The 7,369-nt window shown below is 36.3% G+C and overlaps 1 protein-coding gene across 1 annotated transcript in view; it reads right to left on the bottom strand.

Annotated features, from left to right (window-relative positions):
• LOC145672845 (tryptase-like) overlaps nucleotides 1-6,089 on the bottom strand; it is a 113,461-nt gene extending 107,372 nt beyond the window's left edge. Inside the window, exon 1 of the mRNA XM_081741997.1 lies at nucleotides 5,916-6,089. The gene's annotated coding sequence lies outside the window, so the exon portion shown is untranslated. The remainder of the gene's footprint in view (nucleotides 1-5,915) is intronic.
• Between the last annotated feature and the right edge of the window lie 1,280 nt (nucleotides 6,090-7,369).

Below are 7,369 nucleotides of genomic sequence, written 5' to 3' on the forward strand. Positions count from 1 at the left end.
AATTTATTGTGATAAAAATATGGAAGCTGCACATGAAGGTGCCACTGCAAATCGTCTGTATGAGCTCCTATATAATGCTCTAATAAATAGTAATATCCCATTTGAAAATGTAATAGGTTTCGCATCCGATGGATGCAACACAATGATGGGAAAAGATAATTCTGTTTCAAGTAGGCTACATAAGGACTTCCCTGGCATTTTTATACAAAAATGTATATGTCATTCGTTGCATCTGTGTGCAAGCGAGGCGTGTAAACAATTGCCAAGAATCTGCGAAGATTTAGCAAGGGACACTCATACGTTCTTCAAACATAGTTCGAAAAGAATTGCGCAGTTTGTTGAGTTCCAAGAGTTCTGTGACATCGAACCTCACAAAATATTACGACCGTCACAGACAAGGTGGCTGTCATTGTTAAGTGTTGTTAAACGATTGTTAGAACAGTGGAATGCATTGAGGTTATTCTTTACCTCAAAGTGGGAAGAAGAAAGACTGTATGCCGCTGAGCAGTTAGCTAACTCTTTTAATGATAATTTTGTGCGTTTGTACTTCATATTTCTTGAATGGATTTTGCCAAAATTTGTGCAGCTGAATCAGTACTTTCAAAGCGAAAAGTTGGTGATTTACGCCCTGCATGAAAAAGTGTGCAGAACATACAAAGAAATACTGCTCTGCTACATGTTTTCTAATTATGTTAACAGAACTGACCTTGCACTTATAGACCCTACGGACTCGAGTCAATTTCTGCCGTACACTCAAATGTACCTAGGTGTGGGTGTTTTGGATTTCATGAGTCGAAATGAAAATATTGCAGACAAATCCAAAATAACAGATTTCTACTATAGAGTGCAGCAGTTTCTTAAAGTTTGTTGCTGTGAAATAAAAAAAAACGATATGATTTTGGTAATCCTGTTTTGCAAAGTTTACATTGGCTAACAACTGAAGTAGCATTATCAAAAAGTGAAACAAGACCACCAACATTTGTTCCACTCTTGAGAGCGGTACAGAGAGTTACCCCGAAAAATAATAATGTTGTACAATTAATAGACGATCAGTGGAGAGCACTACCTTACGCGGTGTTTCCGGAAGATCTGCGTTCTAAGGAAGTAGACAAATTTTGGGCTTTCATCAAAAATGCTAAAGGTCCCCACGGAAATCACGAATTTTTAGAATTGGGAAGGGTTGTATTGGACATGTTAGCTTTGCCACATACTAGTGCTGATTGTGAGCGTGTGTTTTCAAAAATGAACTTAATAAAAACACCATTACGGAACAAACTGCAGTCAAGTACAGTTAGTGATATAATGCTCGCTGCCCAATGTGTACAAAACTGCGTCGAGTTTGAACCCAGTGGATTGATGATCGCATCGATGAATAAATCCAACATATATGGAGGTACAAATAAGGATAAAAAAGATGATAAGGACCGTGACACCGATGTGGAGTTCGAAACGGAAGATTACTAGGTAAGTTTATTATATATTATTGCTATTATTAGTAGTATTATACTTGTTTATACAATTATCACGCCTATGACGAATATACGATAATTTTTTGTAATATACGATAATTTTAAGGCCGAAAATCGATAATTTTGTTCTCCGAGGTTGGCAACGCTGCTATACCCCGTCAGAGAGGAGTAGCTCAGGAGAGTAATGCTCCTGGAAGTAGGAACGGTAAACACAGTTCTGATTGGTTGGCGTTATCTATGTCTTGCCACGTTGCATGCAAATAGCAGAATTCAGACGATTGTTGTTGTCGGTCCTCGTGGCCGAGTGGGCTAGCGCCATATGCTAGTAACAAAATATCTTTTGGCGTGAGTTCAAACCCGGCCAGAGGAAGTTTTTTCAACATTTTTTTACGTTTTTATAACACTTTTTAAATTAAAATAATACGAAAATAATACTCAAAAATGTGATTTACTTACTTTTGTGCAGATAAGTAGTAGTAGTAGTAGGAACGGGTTAGAAGCCCCGCAGAGCTCGTTTTGTTGCCCTTGTACTCCATGATATAAGGCTCGCTTTGTTCCCCTTGTACTAAATGATATAGATTTTGTGACCAACTTAAAACAACTGACTAGGATAGCGCATAAAACAGCTGGCTATAGTAGCGCGCGAAAAAACGTACTTCCGGGAGTATTACTCTCCCGAGCGGGTGGTCGTCAGAGCGACGACAAGTAAAGGCACAATGCGCAGAAAAGCCGCCAGGAGTTTTACTTTGAAAGTGAGTCGCGCTAGACGTTACTCCTCCGTCATCCAACTGTGCATATATTATTGTGAGTTAAAATTTATCAAGATCACTGTTCTGTAGCATCGAAAATCAAGAAACATTGAAAAGCACCTGAAAATCCTCCTTCCTTAGTGATAATGGAAAGACGAACATATCTTTTATCTTCAAGAACTATCGCGTAATCTTTTGAATCTCGAAAACCACGATATCCGTGCGTCTCCACCGGGATCGGAGTGCGCGTTTAAACCGAATTTTTGGGGCCACTATTTTTTTTAAACAAAATCTAACTTGTTTGTGTTGTATGAATGTGTTTTTAAATATCTAAAGATCAAAATATATGTGCCAAACCTATTCATCCAGTGTGCTTATTTTAAATCAAGCAACAACTACTAAATAGTGTTATTGTGTACATTTTCTCGTGTTATTTCTTTATTGTGTAACAGGATAAGTATTATCATATACAACATGCCTGATTTAATATTTTATTATGTCTCAGATATAGAATGTTAAATGTGGCGCAGTGCAAAGGTACATTTCTCTCTTTCTGCAACCATCCAGTGTCAGTATTGTCCTTTATAGCGCCCACAAGTTTTCTTTTCGAAATTATGGATGAGAGATGTTCTATCGCTATTGTCGTAATGTGGTTGACTCGCCTGTGATGGTGGGCACACGATTCAGCCTCCTTGTGGTAACCTATTGCACCCGAACCTGATAACCGTGAGTGTGTATTCTTTCTTTATAATAATTGGAATTTCGATATCATTATATGACTTTTCCTCATAGGGTATTCGGAATATGAACTCAGGATTGTCTTTGATGGTCTATCCCAAACGGGAACATACGAGGAACCAACCCTGATACCGTGATAAAAGGAATTCCCGAACAGGGACAAGCAAGGGCCGAACCCAAGACCATGATATACTTCTGTTGATAGAATAATATTTGATAGATCGTTAATGTAAATCAAAAAGTAAGGGTCCCAATACTCATTCTTGTGGGAAATCACACGCTATTGTTTATTTTGTAACTTTAAAACAGGGGTGCCCACAATGGGGGCTATGACGCAAACTGCGTCATTGAAATATTTAGGGGGGTTAAAATCTATATAAATATGTTTGAGGGGTGTAAAAATTAATCGAAAAGATTTTTTTCATGGAAGAACACCTATGGATAGACAATTGCGGGGTGGTGCGTCATGGACATAAGAGGGGGCACCACTGTTTAAAATAAGATCTCCACGTGACACTAAACCCTGTTCGGCCTAAGCTCTAAATTGCGATAAACAAAGCCAAGTGAAACTAAATCTCGCTGATTTGCTGTTGGCCTACCGACGCTTGTACTCCTCCGCAAAATAGCTCATATTATTTGATTATTACTTTTACTATGAAGCTCCATATAAAACTGCTACATTATTATAAATGACAAAAATATAATACGTATTATCTAATACTCCAATCAAGTGTGGTTGATGAAACAATAGAAGTAAACACTAAGCATGCGCAGTAATTATGGCGCCAATTCAACTGTGAAGGCCTGTTCTGCTTTTAAGTCTGAGAGATGGCTGACATGAATTCCAGTTCCGAGAGTGTTGTGGTGAAACACCAACAAGGGAAATCTTTACTCAATAAGCAACAATTGTTTAACAGCGAAATTCAAACATATTTCTTTAATCTTTCGAGTTTTTTTTTCTTTGCTGCTGCTGTAAGTATCTGGATAGCACGAGACAGTATTCTCAAAACGCATGTGTATAATTTGCTCCACCCCGTAGGGAGTGGAAGTGATGCATCACTAGCCAATCGTATTTGTGACAAGAGGTAGGATACAAATATTTTGTTTATCGGAGTTTAGAGCATTCGCTGAATAGGGAATAAGTCAAATGCTTTTAAAAGATCAGGGAAAGCGCATATATATTGCTCGCTATTATCTAACTTTTCAAGTACAGTTTCTAGAAAATTGTACAGTGCAGTTTCAGTTATTTTCCCTATTAATAGTAGAAATAATAAATGCGCTAAATGGAGAGTAATGGTGGTTTGTAAAATTGTTTAGAAAGTTGAAAGGAGTGAAACAATGCTGTAACATTCAAGAGCTGTTTTATCGCCTTTTAAATAAGGGTTTTGCTTTGCAACTTCTAATAGAAGCTGCTACAGTTTCTTTCCTTTCAAGATATGGAAACGGCTATGGCACATATAACATTTTCACAAATATCCAAAGGCAAAAGAGAAAAGGATTCCCTTCTTGTTTCAAAGATAAATCAATGTTACTTTTTGTACCTGCATGTGTAAATTCGGGACCTAAACCAAATAATTATGTTCTCTATGATTCAGTAAGTAGTTTGCTAACGTAGATTTGATGTTTAGACTTGGAAATTTTTCCCTTTCATATAGGCCTCTATTATCTTTCTGTAAAATTAGTGGTACCAGTTATAAATTATAACTAACTCTATGGCCTAAGAAACCGAAATTTTCAATGCCGCGTTCATAAAAGCTCTCCACTGACTTCTATCCTTAGTCAACTGGATCCAGTTTCAACTTTGTATCCCTATTTCTGCGAGATCTATCTTAATATTGTCCTCGTATCTGCGTATAGGTCTTCCTAATGGTCGTTTTCCGATTGGTCTTCCAGTCAAGATTTTGAAAAGCGTTCCTACTTTCTTCCATCCTTTCTACATGGCCTGCCCCCTTGAGTTTCCTAGATTTGATGCCACGTTTGGTAAACCGTATAAATTATGTAGTTCCTCGTTATGAAATTTTTGCCATTCCCCATTCCTGTTTCTCTTGGGCTCGAATATTTGTCTCAGGATCTTGGTCTCAAATACTTTCAATCTACGTTCTTCTCTCAGATTAGAAAACCATGTTCCACAACAGGCATGATTATTATTTTATATATTTTAAGCTTCAAATTTCTCTACAGAATTCGCAACGACAAGAGGTTTGAACTAAATAATAACACGAATACCCTGCTTTTAGTCGACATTTAATTTCTTCGTTAATATGGTTTTTGTCCGTTAATACTGAATCTAGATATTTGAAATTATCCATTTTATGAAAAACATTATTTGATATTTTAACACATCCATAATTTGCCGCTTTACGATTCCGACGAACTTCCATGTATTTAGTTTTCTCTGCATTTACTTCTAAACCCATGTCCCTGCACGCTTTTAATAAGACCTCTGTATTTTTTCCATTGTTCACCTACCATTCCCAATTAAATTTACATCATCAACATACGCCATAACCTAGTGAATACTATTTAAGTCTAAGCCCTGGTTGTTATCTTTGATTTTCTTATTGCGTATTCCAGTACAAAGTTAAATAATAATGGCGACAATGTATTTCTTTGTTTCAGCCCACTCTCGACGTAAAAGTTCGTGTACAAAAATTTTCCTACCCGAACTTTATTCTGGTATTTATTTAAAGATATCTTAATTAATCTTACTAGCTTTTTCGGTATTCCAAATTCTGTAAGAATGTTGTGCAACGTTTCTCTTCTAATTAACTCGTAAGCCTTTTCAAAATCAATAAAAAATTGATGTACTGGGGTATTGTATTCCCACTTCCAAAATACTTTATCGATTTCGTCCAAATCCACACTGATAATTACAAATAATATTAATTTGAAATATAGAATGAGCACTGAAATATTATTTAGAATATTAATAGTTAAATAAAAGACAATTCTTACTTACTGGGCCGTCCTGGAACAAGATTTAGGTAACGGAGTGATTCATACCTTCGCACTCTACGCACCTCACACGAAATGATATATTAAACTCTCATTGAGTACGTAGCTAAAGCATATGTGCACTCATTCCTCTTGTGAAATTCTTCTTAACTACGTGTCACACATCACGTTTCTCTAAAGCTACTTCGACATTTTGAATGAAAGTGCAATGCAAGATTTATGACACCATAGTATTTCTCAACACATAAAACAGAAGCTCTTGAAAAAGCCATTTCTTCTAAAGTATCCTTTCTCAAGTAATAATTCCTTTCAACATATTTTTTAGATTCCGTAATTCAACAGCACTCAAGACTACCTTAACATTAAATGCCAACGTGCGTGTAAGAAAAACAATTAAACATATTATTCACTTACATTCAGTGAGTTTATTTTAAAAAAATGCACATTGTATATGGAAGCAAGTATATATGGGATGTTGTTTGGTATCTTTAGCAAATAGAACTTGCAGAAAAAACTAGAATTTGTACTTGAAGTCAGACAGCGTTTTTCTAATTTATATAAGTGACAATTATGTACAGAGTGTTTCAAAACAACACCGCAAGCGTTTGGTAGGTGATTCCTGACACCAAGATAAGACAAAAACTATAGACCAACCTAGGTGTAGGAATCCGTCATTTCGGAGTAATAGGTTGTCAAAAACATGAAAAAATAAAGTTTAAAGGCCCATAGCTTCAATACTATAGGACCTACCGTAGTCGGGTCAACACTTTATTTAGGAACTAATATTTGCCCTATCCAAATATCTATGTTTCAGAATCCTGCGATACTTTCGCAACAATTTTTACAGAAATAGTGTTTGAATACTTCAAATTATATGCCCACAAACAAACTGCCTCTACAAAAATTATTGTTATTGGATTTTGAAACATACCTTAGAATTATGAAACATGTATTTTTGAATAGCGCACATATTAGTTCCTAAGTGAAGTCTTGACCCGACTACGGTAGATCCCATAGTTTTGGAGCTATAGCCGTTTAAGGTTTATTTTTTCATGTTTTCGGCAGCCTATAACTCCGAAATGACGAATTACTACACCCAAGTTGGTCTATACGCTTTGTCTTATCTTGGTGTCAGGAATCACCTCTCAAACATGGTCGGAGTTGTATTGAAACACTTTGTATAAGGTATTCCGCTCCAATAGCACTTTATTTAAGTTCACAAACAACTACATCAACTTACATTAATATAACTTTGTAAAGCACTTTCGATAATTCGCCATCACGTATAATCATTATTTAATATCCATAAAATTCACTCAATCTTTCGGTAATATTTATTCCCAAGAAAACAATCGATGATCACATGTTACACTGGCCCATCTATACTCAGACCCGTATCCACGGAGGATCCAGTGGTCCGGGCCTCATCTAAAGTTTTACTGACCCCCTAAAATTTTG

The sequence above is a fragment of the Thermobia domestica genome, chromosome 16, assembly GCF_964235325.1.
Source record: "Thermobia domestica chromosome 16, izTheDome1.hap1.1, whole genome shotgun sequence".
Classification (NCBI taxonomy): Eukaryota; Metazoa; Arthropoda; class Insecta; order Zygentoma; family Lepismatidae; genus Thermobia; species Thermobia domestica.